At 35.2% G+C, this 23,514-nt stretch overlaps 1 protein-coding gene across 7 annotated transcripts in view; it reads right to left on the bottom strand.

Annotated features, from left to right (window-relative positions):
* The window catches only part of PCDH7 (protocadherin 7), a 418,557-nt gene that overhangs the window by 90,046 nt on the left and 304,997 nt on the right, over window positions 1-23,514 (bottom strand).

The following is a 23,514-nucleotide window of genomic DNA, read 5'->3' as shown; positions in this document are numbered from 1 at the left end:
TCATGACTTTCAGCAGTCCAAGATCATTTCAATTTAGTTAGATATTTAAATCCTAAGACTCTCCTGTGAGTATCTAGTAAAAGATTTTTTTTGAACTTCTGTTGTGCTTTGTTAAGGCATTTTAGTCACTTACGAATGAATTTACACATGCGACTTTTCCAGATAAGGATTTTTTTTAATCAAGCAATATTTTTAAATGTTTCGTTTGTCTGTTTGTTTATGATTGCCCTTCTCTGCACAGAGAGTATGGTGCTACTTTGGCAGATGAAGTCAGTGATAGCATCTGATTCCTATAGTGCTAATTGACATGTGATATTCATTATCAAGTGTATCATTAGAGACCAACTCACTTACAGATACATACAACACAGTTTTCTTCTCTAATCACCAGTACAGAGAACCCAGAATATATCTATGTGTAGAAATTCATACAATTAACTCCTGAATGCCTGGGTTGCTCTCTTTGAATCACTACTGTTAAAAATGACACTGTTTATTCTATTTCACAGATTGTGCTTTAGGACCAAGCTTTCATTTTTCTATTTTCCATGATGATCTTGTTTTGAAGAAAAGTGGAGATGAGATGACTATTTAAGTATTATCAGAAAAATATTGTCAATTTCTGGTAGGTGCAGGGTAACAAGATAAAATGACTAAGTTTTTCTATTTATGAAAGCCAAAAATTTTTTGTTGGCAAAACCAGCAAATAAGAAAGAAAAAAAGCCTCACATGTTTACAGATATTTTAAATAAAGCATATTTGGGTGTGTTTTATTAATGGACTTAACCAAATACCAAATTTTTACTAAATAACAACTTTTTTTCTAAACTGAGATTTTTCTAAAAGTAGGCAAATTCTTAATATGTAAATAAGAAAACTGGAATATTCATCAACAAACATACAAATGTATAAAATCTGTCTCATTTGGATGTTTGATTAATGGATGAAAACTTCAGAAAATGTCACAAAGAAAAATATAAACACCCAATGTTTAGAAAGATGAAAGGGGGATTTGGAATCTGTTTGCATAAAATACATTTCTCCTTTTTACATTGGAAATCAGGTATGTTCCAATTGGTTAAATGTCTCCAGCTAGAGTCTTATTGATCAATGACAGTAATGATTAAGTGAAAATCTAAAATTCCTTTATAAACAAGACACAAAGCAAGCAGTGGATGTTCTCTTCATGCCAGATTCAGATACCTTAAAAATAATGTGAAATTTGCAATTAACTGATTAAACACATCCTTTTGACTCTCATTTTCTTAGTCCACGTCTAGGATTCATCCTTAGCCTTAAAGGAAGAACATTACTAACTATAACTGACTTAGTTATAAAATTTGAGAGTTACATGATAATGCTGTGCCAATCATTGATATAGTGTTTCCTCTTTGACAAAGAGGAGGAAGTGTCTCCTGTAAAGGTACTTAAAGAAGATTACATTTACCCTATATTTTTATATTAGCAAGCTTAACTCAAGAAGCTACTATGAGGATAGATGCTTACTGAAGTGAATGAAATAGTTGTCATTTGAGGTTTTAAAAATCTGCTAATTCTCAAAGCCATTAAAGTCCAGTATTAAGATTTTAAGAAAACTATTATCACCCCAAGCTTTTGTAGACCCCAATATATTCTGCTACTGCATGAGAGATCTTAAAAAACCATATTTGTATTTTGAATTTGTTATGTCAATTGAGCTCTACTAAATTTCTCTGATATTTAAAATCTTTAACAAAGAAAACACTTTATAAACTTATAGTCTCTTAAAACATAGCTAACCCTTTTTTATTTTGGTGGGAGGAAGATATAAATACATAATATTTCACTTGAAGATGAATTAATTGCATAAAGAAAAATAAAAGGCCAGTTAAGGAGAAAAAAGAGCAAAGGTAGCTATAAAGTTATAAACAAGTGGGTGTCTATATCAAATCCAAGCTTGCTAACAGGAAACATAAATATTCTGTTATTCAGGCATTCCTATAATGTCTAGGGACAAAACATGTAGAGATAATGTCATACAATAATAGTAAAAAAGAAAGCCCAAATATGACATTGACAGGAGTTAGAAAATTGCATGAAATGGAATGAAACTAAAATCATGGCAGGTGGATACAAACATTTGATAAATACCCTACACTCCATGCTTAAAAATAAAAGCAAAACATTAAATAACAAACATTATAGAGAAAAATTCAAATAAATTGCAGTTCTAGAGAGATCTGCATTTAAATTAGCCTAACTGGAATCAACAGAAAGGCACTCAGGACATAACAGACCAGATGCACCCATCTGGCACTTTTAACCATTCTGTCTTTCCCACATAATGGCTCCACGAGTAGGAATTAGAATCTTTCATCTTGCTGATCTAATGGCATTCAGATTATTTCCTTTAAGTCAGTCAAGCAAAATGTAGGTGCTGAAAGAATTCTAAAATATGTTAGAAGCACTGGACCTGTGTATAATAACTCAAGGCAGCTCCATTTGAAATTGGTGGGGTTTAAACTAGAGGTATCACTCCTGCAAATTCCTCCCCCCTGTAAAGGCCAGTCTGTATCACCTTGCTTGTTGTAACTGCAGCTGTTAAGACTAATAATCATCAACTCTTTTTGAACATATTAACTTGGGCATTTGAATAACACTTCTTATAGATGTGAAATATGCTGTAGCTATTTTGATTTTACATGTTGCTCTCAGGAAATTCTGTGTTGATGGTTAGATCGAAAGTTGCACTGAGGGCCAAGTGTTTCTGGATCTGATCCAGGTAAGCATTTCATTATCATTACTGCTGAAAATAATTTCAAATAATCAGTAGGCTTTAGTTGAATAACCTATTATTTTTATAATATATTTTGCTTAATGGCATGGGGAAATCAAATGAATTACAAAATGTATCGAACTCCTAGAAAGTGAAATTTAGCTGAAGGGACAGGCCATCCATTCACGACAGGATACAGGATAATAATAGTTTGTAGGTGACAAACAGCCTGTGACTGTTAATATATCCATTGTCATGAAGCGAATACAGCAACATGAGAGGAGGAAGAAAGACTCAGCAGAAGATTAAAAAATCAAGCTTAGTTTTGACATGTGAAAAGGAACCAAATGAGTAGCTTCATGAGAAGGATGATGTAGGTTGAGGAAATAGCAGGAATGAATGCATGGAAGCAAGAAAACATTAAGTTATGTTTGGAGGACAGGATGTAAAACTTGGAAAGATAGGTCAGGGAGTCTGAATGCCTCAGCAATAAAATTAGAATTTGGGGCAAGACCAGTAGGTGAAGAACTTTGAGAGGGGGTTTGGGGTGGAATTATGAAAATGGTGTTTTCTCAGGAAATCTCCTTCTCTAGCTTCAGAGGCTTGGGCCTCCTTTGGCTGCTTGTGCTCCACTCTGCTGCCTTCCTATGACACCTTAGCTTGCTACAAAGTTAAAATAGGTAAACATGGCAAACATCTTACAAATATACAAGTATAGGATCTGTTCTCCAAAATTTTTTCTAAAGGAAGAAAAATTAAACATCCCCCTAAAATTGCATAAAATTATAAATGCCCCCAAAGAGAGGGATAGTTAAAGCATATTGATTAAGATGGAATGTCATACACCCATGAAAAATCACTTCGAGGATTATGTAGCTCTACAGGGAAAGGCTCATGACAAAATACTAAACAAAAATATTGAAAAACTGCATATTCTATGATTCCAATTTTTAAAAAGTGGCCTATGTACCTTATATATGAAATATGTAGAAAGAGAGAAGGCTAGAAATGTAAACTAGAAATAGCCCTAGGAATCAGCCTGTGGATGACTTAAAAGTTCTTTTAGGTTTCTGGTTTTTATTGATTTCTTCTGAAATAAGCAAGCATGTTTTACCTCCAAATAATAAAAAGAAACTCTCTTTCAAAAAAAATTGAGAAGGGTGTTTTCATAGGATTATCCTGGTGATAGGTATGCTGAACTGTACAAGTAGAGAAACCAGCTGAGGAGGCTCAGAGATGACATGTGAACACTGAGGGGAGTGAGAATTAAAGGGAGAATGTAGATTTTCTTTTTGCTTTTATGAATTATATCCACATTTTAGCATCTCTGAAGAAAACCACAAATTGCCAAAAGAACAGGTAGCCTAGCTATTGCAAAGAGAGATAATTGGTAAATGATTTCTCAAAAAAAGCCATCAAAGCTCTGGTTTAAAAAAAAGGCAATTCAGTTCCTGAAGGAGAGACAGCAGTCACAACATAACATTTAACTACTAAAAAAGGGGGAAAAAAATTCAAGAGAAAGAGGAGAAATATCATTAAGTGAAAAAATTTATGAAAAATCTATCTTTATTCTGAAGGGATATGGTTTGATGATATCATTTTCATTTGTTCTTTTCCTTAGAAGAGTCTGGAATTCAATCTCACACAAGTGATTATTAAGATAAGCCATGTAGTCAGATGCTGGCATCATCAACAGCTCATCACTTATAACAAAGTTTACATTGTGTCAAAAAGAAAGGTCCTTTTATAATTGCACATGCAGATAGACTTTTCAGAATCACTCATGCTTGTTAGGATTTTCTGATTCCTGATCACTTATTTTTCATTTTCTAAAAAAAGATTTAAGGACAAAGATTAGATAACTGGGACTCTAATACCCCTTTAAAAAGATGTATTTTAAATCTTTTTTCATAAAACGGTCCTTGGGTTGAAATCATGACATTATTGCCTACTATCCCTGAATAAAACTAAAATAAATAAATAAGTAAGTAAATAAATCCCTAGACCCACTGTAAACTCCAGGAGTCCATAAGTTCTTGATATTCAACATAACAAATTCCTTTGTGTGATTCTAAAATGTTTAGTGGTAAGAATGGTATTACTATAAGACGGTACTAAGAGTAGACAGAGTTTTATATTAGTTGAACAAAAACTCAAAACATTGGTCCTGGGGTCTCTATGTAGAGAGGACACTCTTGGTTAAGTCAAGACTGATAAGCACCTGGCATGAGGACCCATTCCCTTCTATATCGATTGAATACTTGAACATCTTATACACAAAACTGACAGTTATACTCAGTACCAAGACACAAAATTCCATTTGCTGCTATTAGTATTTAAAGCAATAACGTTAACACTTAGTTCAGATACTTGATGAATCGTCTCTTTCTCTAAAACCATAGAAAACAATAGCTTAGAACGCCACTGATAAGCAAATTAATGTCATAAAATTCAAATATAAACATCACAGAACTAGAAGTCATCTATTTTCTCCTGAAGATATATGAAATGATCAAAATCTCATAAGCCACTTCCCCCACTTACACACACACACACACACACACACACACACACACACACACACACACACATTCGATTTTAAAGAAGAAAGTCTGCTTCTATTTAAGTCAAAGTGTAATAAGATTTTTCTTCAGAAGGTCACATACCTGTTGAGGTGTCAACCCAGGTTACTATTTTTATGCTGTGAAGGTTTAAGTTCTGCTGTAAGCCAGGAAAAATATGTGAGTGAGTGCTTTTCATTGTCCTTAGTAAGAATTAATGTAAAATAAAGGCAATTATTTTGTTCATTGCTATATCTTCAGTGTATAGAATACTGATTGACATATAGTAGACAGTCAAAAAATATTTTCTGACTAAAAAAAAAAAAAAAAACCCACAAAAACAAAGGGCATTATTGAACTGTCTTAATATCTAGATTGAGACATTTAATAAAAGACTACTGTAATTCTGTAATGCCATTGTAGGATGGCAACTTAACAATATGAGAAAAATGGGGGGGGGAAGCCCACATATAAAAGCCAGAGATACCATATTATGGCTGGAAATTACTTCACTCTAACTTCACTATGCTCCCACAAGACTTTCTATCCATACAGCTCTGCTGCTGTGTTTTTAGTATGTAGGGTTCATTCATTAATTCATCAAACATTGATTGCTTAATTCTCAGGTGCCAAGCTTTGGGCACACCAGTAACTGGGAAGACACAGATGCATGAGATATGATCTCTGTCTTCAAGAAACTCACAGTTCAGTTGGAGAGACAGTCATGTAAACAAATCATTATAATGGAGTGAGACGTGCTAACAGATGCTTGTACAATGGGGCTGTGATGATAGACAAGACGTATTTGCTTGGGGACTCGAGAAGGCCTTAAACAGAAAGCGGTGTGTGAGCAATGTTTTGAAAGAATTGGAGCTTCCAAGGCAAGCTCACTAAAAATCAATGAAAGAAAATGATAGTTATGTGAACTAAGGCGCTATTCACAAACAATACTCAGCTGGAAAGACATTAGTGGAGGAGAGGACAGATGATGCGAAGACAGAGGACCTGGCTATAAATGCAAGGGAGTAAAGTGACCCTGGAAAATGTCGATGGCCCCATTTTCAATCTCTAAAGTGTAGGTTTAAATAATGGATTCACAGACGTGTTAAGGAAAGTACATAAATCTGTTCCTTAAGTTCTAAAGCACCTTACAAGTGTTATTTATCTAATTACACCAATTTTTGTCCAATGAGTGTAGAAGCAGAGGTCATTTAATTATAAAGATATACTTCTTAAAAACAGCAAGGCCAAGAGGAAAACTTCACATTTCTTTTTAACTTAAATATTATTTCATTATTATCATGGAGGCCTATGAAGCTAATTAACTCCTGACCAAGAACATCCAGGATAAAGCATGGATTATATGTACGAGACATGATTTACAACCAAATAACATAAATAGAACAGATTCTCCCTCCAATTTCTGAGCACTTATATTTAAAATTTTCTCAATAACTTTATTATTTCTGAGCTCATGCAATCACAAGTCCAGTTATTATATCATATGAAAATATTTTTCATATTTACCCCGCCCACATATAGTCAATATAATGTAATAATGTCCTAGTCTATCCAGTCAAGAGTAGTGGTTAAAAAATCCACACTCAGTTCCAAAATAAGAACATTTTTATAAGCTATTCCTTGAAACTGATGTGCAATAGGAATCTGACACAAACCTAGTATTTGGCAAGAGTTTGCCTGAGGGCATCCGTCTCAATCTCCATCTTCCTGAAGCATATTTTTGAAGCAAAGTCCTAGACTGAAGGCAGAGAACTGCACAAGGAAGGGTTGAGCACCTAGGGTCTCAGACAGAGATGGGCCCCTCTGAAACTACTGATTTGCTGGCCAATGTAGTAGATGTTTGTTGTGTTTTTGCTGCCACAAACACAACCACAACCCTTTTCTTAGTCCAAATAATGATTTCCTTTTGGAAAACTATCCCCTTTCATCTTTTAGCCCATTGCTGTTTCCGTAAAGCTAGGTCCATCCCTACTACCATGGTAGACATAAGAGTCAGGGCTAGGCCAATTCTCCCCTCCATGTGATTGGTTCCGACATACCCATGCGGTGTCACTGGAGACATGAGACTGTGCCGAGATGGCCAACAGGTGCTATATTGTAATCATGGTAGGGAATGGCTGATATGCAGATGGAAAAAGGGGTCAAGAGATGGCAAGAGTCAAACAGGGCCTTGATGACCACATATGACCTTGTATACGGCCATGCCAGGTCAGATTCCAAACTTTTCAGATACCCATATTGATGAACTTTCTTGAGATTAAGGCTAGTTTGGGTCAAGGTTTCTGTCACTTGCAATGTAATTAACAGATACAATCAGTATTCACAATGTATGCCCTATCCCTGTTACTAGCAGGAAAAGAAAAGTATAGCTTATCTCTTGCTTGCTGCTTTCTTGGCTACCCGTCATGGCCTGAGTTTCTCTTGCACATCTGTACTCGGCTCCTTCTAACTATCAGCCTATACAACCTTCATCTCTAAACTAAGCCACAGGCTGTCAGAGACTTACTTTGTAAGGAACGGGTTATGCTTATCCATAACTAAATGGTCTCTCATGTGATCAGATGTTCATAGTTACTCTGTTCTCATTTTAGCTTAGCTGCCTTTAAGCCCCTTTTAAGTGGCAATATAAAAATACACTTTTTTTTTTCTTTATCTTTTTGGCTGTGCCCACAGCATGCTGAAGTTCCAGAAGTTTGGTACAGAAAGAGTCACACACTCAGCAGAGAAGGCAGGGACTCTAGCCAATGCAGCAGGGAGTCTTTTTATCTTGGAGACATCCACTCAGCAGGGAAAGAAAATAACAATTAGAATGTTCTCAGAGTTATGTACAAAAGTGGCCAGAGCACAGGCCAGTGATCCAATGCGGATGGATTTTAAGACTACCCAGCACCAAAGCCCAGAGTCATTGTTTGTTTGTTCATTTGTTCAATAACTATTTAGGAGTGTCTCCCATATGCTGGACACTCCAGTAGGCACTGGGAATACTGTGATGGACAAGACAAATTCAGGGGCAGTACCTCTGAGCTTCAAAGCCCATGCCTGTATATATATTATTTTTGCACTGAAGATAAGGCCCTTGTTTTAGTCATCACTTTTCTATTTTTTTTTATTTTTTATTTTTTGGCATGTCGAAGTTCCCAGGCCAGGGATCCAACCTGCCCCATAACAGTGACCAGAGCCTCTGCAGTGACAATGCCTGATCCTTTACCTTCTGTGCCATCAGGGAACTCCTAAAAATAAAACTTTTAAATTATACCCACGGCATGCTTTCCTGTGCCCGGTTTAAAGTTGAATTATACCATGTCATCATAGCTGTCTTTTCCTCACTTGTACTTTTATTCTCCAAGGGTATTTTGTCCTTTTACATTGTCGAGCCCTGTTAGGACAACATGCTGATACGATATTCTTACTGGATCCTTTGCAAGAAGCGCTTACACTGCACTGGGTTAAGTGCATTTCCTTTGTTGAGTGGCAACAGCAACTTCACTTAGGGAATTAAGCTTTTCTTCTCTTTTTAAACAGCAGCAGTGGGATGCTTTCTTCTGAAAAACTGAGTATTCGGCATATGGAAAAATCAACTATTTGTAGTAAAAGCTTGAGGCTTCTGACGACTTTTATGGGCATCCCATATAAATTCACTGGGTTGGAATTAATAGGTCTGTCCTTGCATAAATGAACAAAAAGTCTGCAAAGTAATTCTCTGCTAATCAGAGCAAATTAGTCTTGGATTCTACTGACATGGAAAGATTCTAACTGGCATCAAGCATAAGGACTAGTAACAATTATATTACCATGGATTGGAAAGTGTCAATATTTATATCCCTTTGTAAGATATAGCCTTTATTTAAAATATAATATCTAAGTTTCACCCAATATTGGAATACTTTGGTTATTAACATGCTTTTGGACTTGATAAATATATACCTTCTCCTCTGGAGACTGAGTACAGCCACAGTTAAGAAGTCTGGAAACATCTCCCATTGATCTCTCAGTTTTCAAAGCTCCTGAGATGTTCTTATCCTTGGACCTATCATTTAATAATGGTTGGTAATTAGCAATAGCTTTATTTTATACATTATTCAAGAAAGTATTTATTGAGTACCCATTACGGCATCAGTCTTGAACTGAATAGTAGAGATATAATGATGTGAGAGGGGAAGAAGTCCCTTTCCTTATGGAATTCATGTTGTAACATGGAATTCATATGTGCACAATAATTGCTTACAGTTTAGAAAAGTGCAAATACTATGCAACTATATTTATTATTGTTAAAATATATAACCAAACCACAGGTCACCTGTGCATGTGGACCTTTAAAAATGTTAATTGGGACACTTTAAATATCTTGTAATTTTATTTGTCATTTAAACCTCAGTAACTTTGGGAGGAGAATAGAGATCATCTACACGCTTTTTAATGAGATAGAATAAGTGGGGTTTCTTATCACAGCAGGTATGATGGGATATTTTTAATCAGGGAAGCAGAAAGAAAACTAAAGCATCAAAGTAGATCAGCAAAGGAGAATATCTAAAAGTAAAAAAAGACAAAGTCTTATTTTCCTTTCCTTCTCAAGGTGCTGTCCAACCCCTAATATTTTAGAACACCTAGAAGAAAATGCTAAACAAACATGGAATTGTGATGTCACTTCTTTTTTACAATACTCTAAAATGTTGAAATGCAAAACACAGACCAGAATTAAAACTGTAGGGTAAAAAATTAAACTTAAAAAAAAAATCTAAGTCACCACACAGATTAAATTTAACAGATTTGCTATCAGATGAGAACTTACCGCTTTCTCTGTCTCTTAAGTTCTAAGTACAAAAATAAATACTAGCCTCAAGAAAGGAAATTATCAAAATGAATGAAGTATATGCAAAGATATCTGACATATTTGCCTTTGCAATCATGAAAGACACCCAATTAAGTAAGACTACTTAGAACTTGATAGTGTCATTGGTTTCAAAATGCAGAAATGATGAACTCATAAAAGAAGCTCTGAAATCAATCAGCCATCCAATCAATCAATAAATTAACTGAGCAGTCTCTTTCTTCACCCCTACTGTATTTCTTTTTCAAATACAGATGAGTGCATTTTGAGGAGTAATTTTTGAGAGGAGAGAGATGACAATTGTTTGACTCCCATGGAGTAACAGTAATTAGATAATCAGGAGAAGGCAGAGACAGTGGCTCCTATTACAGTGAGCATTTGTCTAAAAGATGCAGCTATAAATGCCCCACTCTTTGTAATAAAAATGTAAATGATGGACAGTTAGAGAGCACTGGTTTGCACTTTGAAGCTTACAAAGTGGCAAGCATATTATAGGACGGTATGTAAATGCAGGGGAGTTGTTTTTGAATACTTGCCCTCAACAGCAATAGAGGAGAAATCCACATGAAGTTATTCATTTGTTTAATCTTCAAGAACATTTCGAGTCCATCTTGTCAGTTTTTTAAAACTGCTATTATGTAGTATTTGTATATCCAGAGGAAAAAGAAAGTTTCAGCTATTTGAAAATTGAGACTCTTTTTTAAAAAAAATTGTATTTTAGTTAACTTGAAACCATTAAAATTTAACTACCCACGCACTGTCAAAATCAAATATAAATAAGCACTATTGTGTACAGAAAGTTACATTTGTCCTTTCATTTGCTTTTGTCCCTTTGTATCAATTATGAAATAAACAATTCATGTCTATGCTTACAAATCCTTATGTTGGATTTATAATACATAAAATTGCAACTATTTCTGTACAAAATTAAAAACCATGTCAGTATTTTTCCCCCTCATAAAACATTTGACAAGGACATAATTTAATATGATGGATATAGGTACCATTTAAACAAAAATAATTTATTTCAAATAATTTAACTTGTTATTCTTTGGCATACTTAATTCAAAAGAGTTTGCCTCTCTGGATAATTAAATATAAGTCACTATAGAAAGGAATTTCCTCAAAACTGTGTGTGTGTGTGTGTGTGTGTGTGTGTGTGTGTGTGTGTGTGGTATGTGTGTGTGAAGTGTCTTCAAAACTTGAAGACTTTTTAAGTCTTTGCCTAAGTAATTAAAAGCATTATATAAACGTTCCAAAAATTAATTAAACATTTTGAATCATCAGAGATCAATTACATGTTACACAAACTATAAGTTAGGTTACTTGGATCATGGCAAGTAAAATGGAGTAAACAATATCAATGAAATTAGTTTAGTATTATTTTATATCTATACAGAGATCATACAATCTTCATCACAATTCAAAGAAAAGTTATTTGTCTGTACTCATACTCTCTATTTAAACTCAAAAAGTCTGACTCCAGAAAATGGTATGTGTATGCATATCATATCATGGAAAGCAAAATCATTTATAAGCTAAAAGAAAGTGGGGAAAAAAAATCAAAGTTAAATGGAAATATTCCAAAGTGCTTTATTAAGCAGGCCTAGATTGGACTATTCACCCTAGTAAATAGCCTTACATTTCACAGCCAAAACTTAATTATGTACACATATCAATTGCACAAACAACGAGCATAAAGAAGATGCTCCAAAACATTTTTTGATTAATAGACAACTAGGATTTAAATAGTCTTATCTTTCTTAGTGTGTGACACAATCTAGTCAAAAGTTGCTAACTTACTGATATTAAGTTAACCCATGCTATGTAACAATAGACAGGTGGGGGTTGCTAGAGACAGCAGGATTGTGTGTGATCTAAAGAATGCAACATTGCATTTCAGATAAAAATATAATAAAATCACTCTCCAAGTATTATGAAGGGTCTTGTCTGTAAAAGATACAAATTAAAAACTATATAAAACAGGTGACAGTGCCCTCTTGAGGACGCTATTGAAATTTGACACCAGTCACCTATCCAAGAATTCTGCAGGTAAACTGATGTTCTTTTCCATATCCTGGAATAACTGCCTTTTATTTTTACAATTTTTTTTTGTCTTTTTGTCTTTTAGGGCTGCACCCCACATCATATGGAGGTTCCCAGGCTAGGGGTCTAATCAGAACTGTAGCCACCGGCCTACACCAGAGCCACAGCAACACCAGATCCGAGCCACGTCTGAACCTACACCACAGCTCAGGGCAACGCAGGATCCTTAACCCACTGAGCGAGGGCAGGGATGAAACCCGCAACCTCATGGTTCCTAGTCAGATTTGTTTCCGCTGTGCCACGACGGGAACTCCTATTTTTACAATTTTAAGAAAATACAATGCAATGAAGGAGCTATTCATATTGATTCTTCAAGCTTTTCCTCAAAAGGTAGCCTCTGTAATAGCATAAAATTTAATGCAGGGATACAGAACTGGTACAGTTTAAGTTTCCATAACTATAGGAAAGATGGTTGCAATAATTGAACACACGGAGAGCATTATGGCCAAAAACATTTCACTAACTTATATCCATACTAAACTAGAGCAAATCCAGAACTGCATTCAAAAAACTATTCTAAATATGCTACCATTGTCTGCATTAGCCCATCACTCTGCTCATCATGCCATGACTTCTAACAGAAAGAATATAATAGCCAGTCTGAATGTTTTGCGAAATACTTGATTTTGTTCTTTGGTCTAGAACCTTTATGATCCTAGAATTGAGAGTCCCCTGGACTCTCTCTCTTTCTCACACACAAACACACACATAAAAACACACATAATATACAATTCCTTCTTTAAGTCTAACATCATAAAAGGTTTGAAATCAAAATACAAATATCCACAAAACAACTTTGGAATAATCTAAAAAAAAACCCAAAAAACCCCAAGACAAAAAAAAAAGGCCCCCCCCCCCCGCGAAAAAAAACAGCCTACGTTTTATCAGAAAGATAGGGATTCAGAGATTCCATTTGGAAATCTTCCTAGTCAGAAATTAAAGTAAGCAAAAAATGAGTCAAATGCTCTAATGAATTTTCTTTCTTATAGCCACAGTGATTCCTATGTGTTAGAACAAATTCAGAAAATGCTTAGAAATTACAAGTCATTCATTTACAGACTAGCTTACTTCCTGAAAAATCTAGCTGAACATTCACATTCCTTTCAGGCCATAAAAGAAACAAGTAAAATGTTAAATCAAAAATAAAATAGGAGTTCCTGTAGTGGCTCAGTGGTAACAAACCCAACTAGTATCTGTAAGGATGCAGGTTCAATCCCTGGCCTCACTCAGTGGGTTAAGGATCCGGTGTTTCTGTGGAGCTGTGGTGTAGGTTGCAGATGCAGCTTGGATCCCGCATTGCTGTGGCTGTTGTATAGGCTGGCAGCTGTGGCTCTGATTCGACCCCTAGCCTGGGAACCTCCATATGTCATGGGTGTGGCCCTAAAAAGCAAAAAATAAATAAGTAATAAAATAAAATAAAATAATAAAATAATATGCTTAGGTAGGGGTGACTCCAAACCTTGGTGGCTGGATATTAACCCTGAGGCACCAAAGTGAAAGGCCAAAAGCCATTGCATTTCCTCTGTTCATTTGTTTTTCAGCCCTGGAAAACTGACACATTCATAAAAGAAACTAACCTTACCAGGGGAAAAAAAAAAAAAAAAAAATGGAAGAAAGCTATAATGGATCTTCTACTTTCCCAAGAAACTACTCTAAGCTTATTGAAAAAATGAGTTGTGATTGTTTCATAATTGTTTGTTAATATGTTTTTGTTGTTTTACCATTAGTAATTAGTAATTACTAGTAGTTTACAAGTATGGTAATAATTCATTATCCTAGATATAATAAATGATTATTATCTTTTAAAAATGCAGATAAAATACATAAGATTTAGAATATTTGGCCCCTTAGCATGAAGAAATACAGAAATCTCAATGAAATATAAAAACAGTGTCTTGTTAGCTGTTTTATGTGTCCGTGTTACTGATACTTAAGAAAGAAAATGAGAAGGAGGCATAATATATTTTTTGTCACAGAATCACTGTTTCTATAGAAATATCAGCTGTGAAATTAACAATTTGCAGGGTATTTTCTTTTTGGCTGCACCTGCAGCATGCTAAAGTTCCTTGGCCAGGGATCAAACCCATGCCATGACAGTGACAACACGGGATCCTTAACCCATTGTGCCACCAGGAAATGCCTACAATATATTGATGAAAAAAAAAGTACGGTTTTAAAATGTGTCCTAGTAGCATTATACCCTTTGGTTTTTCTCTGTATAGCCTTGAACAAAAATTGTGGAATCCACTTTGCTAATACTGAGAACACATGGCCTTCTGTACAACCTGCTAATTTCTTGTCATCACCACCCACCCCCAAATGTGGAATCTGTTATATTCTATGAACCCTCTCATTATTTTGTCTCAATGGCAGGCACTGCTATTATTTATTTACAAACTTATTTCTTTATTTAAATATTCAGAAATTATCTATTAATTATCTATTTCAGGCTTGAAATCCATTTGAAGCTGCCCTCTTCTGTCCTTTCTCTTAGGACTAGACCTCCTTAGAGATATGTAAACTATGCTCAACCATCTCCATTTTTTCATCTCTCATTTAATTTCAAGCTCCTTACACTTTGACCTATGTCTTTAGCCTGCCAACTTTGTTCTCTTAAAGGTTGGCAGGAATATACTTTATAAACTCATAGCCTGTGTAGGGCTCTCAATCTTCTGAAAATACCGAGACAGGTGAAAATTCTTTAGCCTTCCGGACATCATACTTTTTTTATTTTCCTTCTCTGAATGTTCCTGTTGTGTCAGACCTTAACCTGCATACACCCCACACACATACCTATGCACGATTTAAGCTTAATTGTTCTTCATAATATTTTTCTGTTCCTCTCTACAAGAGTTGTTTCAGCAATGCCATGGCTTTAAAACATTACTTTCATAAGGATGGTTCATGTATCTATATTTCTAAATTTATCTCTGTCTTAGTCTAATTCTTTATTTTCTCCCATCTCCCCAGTATCCTGGTCATCTTCCTACGTTTAAAAATTTTAAGCACCTCAAATATTGTGTCAAAAACTAAATACATCAAATGCCTCCATAAATCATTCCTCTATTTTCTAGTCCTTAGAGGTTTTAATGGCTACCAAATCTCCAAGAATTTCCTTGAAAACCTCTTTTTAATCTGTCTTCTCATCCATTTTGCTATCATGTTTTATACTTCATATCACATATATATTTTATTTCTTTATTATCTTTCTCATATTTAACTTCTGCTCCTGCTACCCTGATTCATACTTTTTGTGCCTTTCTAATGGAAATATTTCAGTAGCCTTCTAAATAGCCTTCCTCCTCCTGTATTACCTCACTCCATTTTATTCTATTACTGTCAGATTAGACTTTCTAAAGCTGCAAAATGTACAATAATCTTCCATTGCATATAAATTAAAGTCTGACATACAAGAACTTGTATAATCTGGCCCTGTTTTACTTTTTTTTTTTTTTTTATAATTTTTTTTATTTTCCCACTGTACAGCAAGGGGGTCAGGTTATCCTTACATGTATACATTACAATTACATTTTTTCCCCCACCCTTTGTTCTGTTGCAACATGAGTATCTAGACAAAGGTCTCAATGCTATTCAGCAGGATCTCCTTGTAAATCTATTCTAAATTGTGTCTGATAAGCCCAAGCTCCCGATCCCTCCCAGTCCCTCCCAACACAAATGAACATCTCCTCAGAAAAGAAAATCATGGACCGTTTTACTTTTTTAATATTATGTGAGCTCATTTAATTGTAATATTAGTTGACACAAGTGTAGTTTTTTTTTTTTCACCTTTGTTCATCTTTGTAAGCTATTTCTGTCTATTGGAATGGCTTTTCTCAATGTTCATATATCCAGATTCTTTTTTCCCCCTCTGGACGTGAATGCTAGTTACTCTATGAATCCCCTGACATAAAGGCAATACAAGGAACTTACACTGCTTTAAGCCAGACATTTTGCACCAGGTTCTTTATGTGTATTATATTACCAAATGCAATCTCTTTTTTTTCTGTTATCCATCACTGAATATTATCTGTATTTTTTCATATGGCAGTTACTACACTTTGCTGAACATCATATTTATTTTTATGTAGTTTTCTCCCCCTGAAGAGTAAAATCTTTAAGGTCAACATCCATACATGCTCCTTCCCCAGTGCTTAGCACAGTGCTCCAAAGAACCTAACCTAGGAGTCAATTTACAAGCCTCTGTGTTTGTAAAGTAACCTGCATAAACTATTCAAAAATATGATTACACACCTATATATATATATATATATATATATATGCACCCACATACGTACATAAAAATGATAGTTTTAATGAATTACTATAATACTATTCATCAAAAAAATCAAATAGTCCCTGTGTCACTGTAATTAACAAGCACCCATGCAATATACACCAATCAAAAAGAGATTAGATACTTCAGGAGCACAAAGGGTCTTTGTGAAGAGACCATCTGACTCATTGCAGTTACTTTAATAATTGGATTACTAGGGAAAACCATTGCTAGGTTTTGCTATTCTCTGTTCTTACCTAAAAAACAAAAATCAAAAAACAAAACAAGCCAAAAAAAAAAAAAAGGAGCAAGAACAATCACTCAAACAAATATATGACTAGGAATCAAGCCTGAAACGCTTGCACACATTCAGATGATATGACTGACTGGGTGCATTTCCTCATCACCGAGAGAGGCTGCACACTCTGCTGATGGAAGCCTTAGCGCCCGAACTTGCTGAGCACTCTGTCAGTCAGGAACATGAGTATCTAGTCGCAGAGGGAATGCCGCCTGGATTCACATGATTACCTTTTTGATTAACTTTCCTGCTCCCAGTGCTACCACTTGTCCCCTGTTGCACGCAACTCTCTTGAAAGAAAAGATACTCGGTTCCATGAACAGAAAGCTTCTTCTTTTTTTTTCTTAAATTCTTGTCTGTTTTATACCCCTTCCATAACATTTCTTTCTTCTCTGAAATATTAAAAGATGCTTTCTAAAGCAAAATTACCTTTTGAAAAACATATCACTCAGGGGCATCTCTACATCTTCTTCAGCAGGAAGAAGCATATTGATTGGGCTAAAAAAACTACATAAGCAAATTGGAACAGCTTGTCTGAGGGGAAATTGCTTTGCCCTAATGAAAATGCGAGTAAGTGGCAAAGCCATGCCAACTGAAGCGTTGTCCTGCTTGGGGGCAATTCCCATCTTCAGAGGACTGCTCAGCGCCAGGGCCGACTGGACTTGAACTTGCATGCTAAGCTGTGCTCCTTCAGGGATTTTCCTAGAATTGCATGACTTCTGGCACGTATGAGTCCACGATTTGATTTTTGTTTGTGCAGTTGGAAATTGCAGCTATGATAATTAGCACTGACCAGATTTCAACATGTTAAACAAAGAGCTTGCTCTTTAAAATGTACTGAGTGGAAGAAAGTGAGGTGAAGAAAAATAAAGCACCAGCACCTGAATATTAAATCAATGCTCTGTTAAACATTTCCATCACGCAAAAAGCACCCCTAGAAGATAAACCATGAAAACAATTCTAATAGTAGGTAGATGGTACCATGCACTACGTAATTCCCTTGTGAAGAAACATGTTTCAGAAGAAAATGTATGTTGCACCCTCTTTTTTTCTTACTTAGCTGTAGAATTTCACCTTAAGTGTCACATAAACAATTGAGCAAACACAAAACAAAATCCCTAAAGAGTTTTTATTTCACATTTGTTTAGCATTATAGAATTTTAAAAGTTGAAAAATGAATATGACAATGCAAGCCTTGCCAAATGGAATTCGGTGCTATCAAAAAGCACTTGAACATTTTCTTTCTCAGGAAATTGAGAAAAAATTTCCAACCTCTTTTCCCCAGTGCTGTATTCCCATATGCTTTTCTAGTCCAGGTGTTTGCTCATCACACATGTCATTTGAATGGTGACTCATGGGAAAACACTTTTCATTACTATGTGGCATATGATTGAATTTTTCTTAATTTGACTTTTAGTTTCCAAACCAAAAAATATACAAGAGACCATTTATCTGGGCAATTTGAGTCTCTAATGACAGTATTTTTAGCTGAAATGATCTAAATTTTGAAAGCACTACTAAATTTTGAGGATGGTTGAGCATGTGATGAGTAAAGACCTACCTAATGAATTGCTGAAAGACTAACATTTCTGCCTCATCTTGGTTTGGCCAACCTAACCTCAGCTCAAGAAATGTTTCCAATTTCTGATTAATGATGAATATGCTCTATGCACTCCAGTGAAATCATTTACTATTTATTTCTACTAATTCAATATACTAGAGTGATCTGAAATAAAGCAATTTAAATCATTATGGTATACACAGTTTAAGTGGATATAATTTTATAGCAAAAAATATTTAAAAATACCTTCTTCTTAGGAATGTTGCACACGATTTGTTGAGCAAAAAATAACCAGACCCAAAAGTTTGCAACAGTATGCTCCTATTTACATGAAGTTTCAGAACAGGTACAACAAATAGACAGTGATGAAAATTACAATGCTAATTGATAAGATGGTCAGGGAGCTGTGGGGAGGTGTGGAGGGAAGATTGTAAAGAGGCACAAGGAAATTTCCTGAGGTAATGGAAATACTGTATAACTTGATGGGGTGGTGGTTTTATCCATGTACGTATCTGTCAAAACTCACTGAAATATATGCCGAAAAAAAATTGTGCATGTCATTGTATGTTAATTATTCAAATTACATCTCAATAATGCTGATTTATTTAAAACACAAAATACAGCCCCAGCTATTTGCTCTTCTGATCCAGAGCGCAACACCATATGATCCTAGATTCCCTGTCAAAAGCTTTGCCTAAATCTAAGCCTATGATTTTTCAGCTGAGTGCAGACACTAGGTTAGGGGAGCATGACCTTGGTCTGCAATCCTTAGCGATTCTGTCTGTTGGCTTGGCATTAATAAAATCTACCTATATTGCTTTGAGGATATAATCATCAGACTGTTCATTCTAATTTATTCTCTTTTCTTCTGAAGAAATGTGGCTGAATTTTTTTCAATTATGAAGAGTGCTTACACACCCAAACACAAAAACAAAACATTTAGACAAAATACAGCCTTTTGATTGCCCTTCTGACAAAGCTGGAATGCAGAGAGTCAAGGAATGCTTTTATGTTATTCCAGAGATAAGAAAGAACAAAGGGTGGGAAACAGAGAACATTAGGAGGTAGACTTGTATCTATAAAAAAAAGAGACAGTAAAACCACAAACTGTAGACAAGAGACCACCCTACTTGAAATCATGTCCCCTCTTCTTGAGGGAGACTAGTCTGAGTTGTCTTTTAGGCTTCAGAGGCTCTAATTTTCACATCTGATGGTGGAGGATGCTGTAACGAACACTCAAATATCCTCACACTCTCACACATCACAGTGAACTCTAAAATATTACAGACAAACGCCAAATTGGATCTATGATTTTGCTGTTTCAAACCCACACTAATGGAATAAAAAGCTAGGATCTTCTGATCTTTAGGGTCAGTGATCCACATGGAAATGGTTTCACTGCTCTGGGATTATACTAATAATAATAGTTCATATTTGTTTTGTACTTATGGGCAGGTACTGTTCTAAGCACATGGTATATATCATCTAATCTTTTCTCTTCGCACTCTATGGAGTAAGTTACTATGCCCATTCCTATATTACTTAAGAGGAGTATTTAACTTAGAGAAATTAAGTAGCCTTCTCAGGTTTAATTGCAGATTTGTAGTGAGTTTGGGTTTTAAAATGCTTTTGCCATGGAATACTGCATAAGTGTACACACAAGCTCGTTGTTCGCTACAGCAAAGAACTGGAAATAATTCTAATGTTTATCAATCGACAAACTGATAAATAAACTCTCGTATAGGCCTTTAATAATATGCTATGTACAACTGAAAATCAGTGAACCACAGCTACCCACATCAACATGGATTAATCTCACAAACAAAGTTTCTGGTGCATAAATCACAGAAAAATATATAAAGAATGGTAGCATTTATATAAATGGAAAACATAAAACAATATGTTTTGGGAGGATACACACTTCTTTGTTAAAATCATATGAAAAGTAAATATCAATAAACATTATTTCTTCTCTATATTATAATTTCTTATTCCATCTTAAATAGTCCCCCAGGTAGTTTTGTGTTTATTTTGCTTATATTTAAGCTTTTCACCACTAAGGAAGAAATCATATTTGTAGTTTTCATTTATTACTTTATGATTCTAATCATATATCTTACTATAAATGTGTAATGTAATATGTAATGTGGAATGTATAAATGTGTAGTGTAATAGATGTATAAGTGATGTAAGTAATAATGGTAACATTTTAACACAAACTATCAAAAACCAGGCATAGAGAACACTGTATAAAAACATGTGCCGGAGTTCCCGTCGTGGCTCTGGTGTAGGCCGGCAGCAATAGCTCCAATTAGACCCCTAGCCTGGGAACCTCCCTATGCTGTGGGGTGCAGCCCTAAAAGACAAAAAGACAATAAATAAATAAATAAATAAATACATAAATACATAAATAAAAATATGTGCCAAGTTTCTTTGCTAGTGATAATGTCAATCAAAGCCTGATCTAGACTGACTTACTACACATCAGTTTACTCTAATATTTTCCCCAGGCTCAAGTGAATGGGCTAAAACCTTGAGAACACTCTTCTTTTCCATATCTTTGAATTTATTCTCTATATCTCGATCTCTGCTTTGACCATCCTAGAATGGTAGAATTGCTCTCAGAGGTCTTGGCCTGGGCGCCACCATCTGCTGCCAGCCATTACTGAGTCCATTTACTTGCCTGTCTAAATTCTGAAAATTGCTTGTTGCCATCTTCCTTTGTCAACGAACTCTGATCATCAGCCAGGAAACACACGTGTCGCCTGTCACATCTACCTGTTGGGATTGAGCCACTGCCTCCTATCAACATACTTTCATGATACTATAGTTCATCAGGGATTTAAAGCAAAATTCGTGCTGCAAATGCTGGCCCCACAGCAGAGAAATGGTGGCTGAAATGAGAGCCGCCTAAAACCTCACCCACTCTTCAGCAGTTCTAGAAAAGAAGCAATAGATATGGAAGATGAAAGCAATCACTAATGAAAAGGTGAAATATTCACAACTAATGCCAGAACATCTATTCGGTCATTTATTTGACCAACATTTTGAGACTCTTGAGGGTTTTAATCATTGAAAATACAGAAATGAATAACACATGGTCCATCTTCTCAAGGTGCTCAAAACTGTATGAGAAAAATAACACAGAACTTGCCTAGAAGAGCAATAGTTCAGAATATAGCACACACAGTAGAACCAGGGAAATCCCTTCCAGGGAAGTGTGATATCTAAGCTGAATCTTGAATAAATTCAATAATAGCAATAAAATTAGCCAATAACTACTGTTTAACTAGTAATTGCCAGTAATTGAAATGATTTATAAATATTATTTCTTTTAATTCTCAAAAAATCTCTAGCTTACATTGTTATTCCCAATACATATAGCTGAAGAAACCGAAATACAGATTGGGTAAGAGTTTTCAAAGATGGAGAATAGGGCATTGAAGGGAGCAGGAACGGGGTTAGGGCAATGAAGAAAATTAAATTATATAATTAAGGATGATATAAAGTTGATTCAAAAATGAAGGGGGTGATGGAGAGGTAAATGTGGTAATGAAGGGTATGGAATTGTTAGAGTTTCATTAGTTTAGAGTTACTAGTGCAGCAGTGTGCTTTGCAAGTAATAGATTACGAAGAAATATTTTCAATGAAAGAACGAGTATCACGAGTATCACGTCTCACGTGGTTCACTCTCTAACTCAATTTTCTTCACAATTTAATAATGTTGACCTAATATGTATGTAAAAATGTTTGTTTCAGAGTCTTTTGGAGATGGGATTTATTACTGCTACATCTCAAGAACTATATTTTCTTAGCTTCTATCTTCAGTGCAAAAGACTGAGCAAAATCCTGAGTAAGAAATTATAGTAATTAAAATGATAAAAACACACTGCACATGTTGCTGCAAAAGACATTTATAATACCTTATAAAGTGTCTATCTTAGCATTTCCTAATGTTTTGTTAAACTCCAAAGAACAAAAAGCATATGGATCTAGATAACAGATTGGCTGACAGTAAAAAATCCAAGGTGAACGTCCACTTAAGATTCTTGGGAACATGAATGATGTACATACACCAAGGGAACATTTACCTCTATCACAAAACATTTTACTAAATTTGCCTCAAAATTACACACAAACATTTTAATATTATTTGAATGCCAAGAAAATACACATAATCAAGAAACTTAAAAGAAAACACATTTTAAAATAATAAACTGTTTCCCATTTTCCTCTATTAAATGCTTATCCGATGTCAGATAATCATCACTTAGTTGTAGCTTAATTACATGGCAGCATCTCCACTTGGGGGAATTACATTCTAATGCCACACTCACCTAAAAGTAATTTACATGCCACCTGCTCTTTGGTTCCGTGGATGACATCAGCTACTACAGATGTGAAGAGATAGCATGTTATTAAGAAGCATAGATGTTTCTCTGAGGTCATAGTGAATTGATGCTACAGAATAAGCTAAGGACAAGAACATCCCTTAAGGGAAGGGATGCCATCACCATGTTTTCTTCCATGAGAAACACAGATTCCTAAAGATCCTCATCTGTCACTCAGTGAAAAATGACCTGAATTCTGATTTTCTACTCCAAAAATCTGCTTTGAAATATCAGAAAAGCTGTTGATTCTCTATGCCCCAGTCTCCCTACCTCAGAGTTGAGGATACAATCTCCCACATCGCAAGGGTATAATTAATTAAGGTGTAAGCGTTTTCCAACCTGTGGATGAAGGTAACAGGTGCAAATTACCATTTGAAAGAGTGATTCTTGTCACCAAAACTAACTGCTGACTGGAGAGGCTTAAATCAACCCTATTTGAAGTTCTATTATTTTTTAAATGCTGACAGAGAAGCCACATGTACATACAGCCTTGAACAGATAAGATATGCTCCCTGCCCTCTGGGTCTGCCATTTCAGTGAAACAGCTGGCAAGATTATAGAATGAAGGTGGAAGCCATGGGCAGGGGAATGCTGGTAGATTTTTACAATTCTGAAAAAGTTCTGGAATAGCATTATCAGTAACTAAAAGACACTTAGATAATGGCAATTTCTGAATTCAGATGTTTATATGAATTTTTGAAAAGGCCCTGAACAGCTCGG

This window comes from Sus scrofa, chromosome 8 (assembly GCF_054392235.1).
Source record: "Sus scrofa isolate SSC_HxYL_T2T_F1_AM1 chromosome 8, Sscrofa_HxYL_maternal_Yorkshire_Landrace_v2.0, whole genome shotgun sequence".
Classification (NCBI taxonomy): domain Eukaryota; kingdom Metazoa; phylum Chordata; class Mammalia; order Artiodactyla; family Suidae; genus Sus; species Sus scrofa.
The sequence above is the reverse complement of the archived record's forward strand: the minus strand, read 5'-3'. Positions and strand labels throughout refer to the sequence as shown.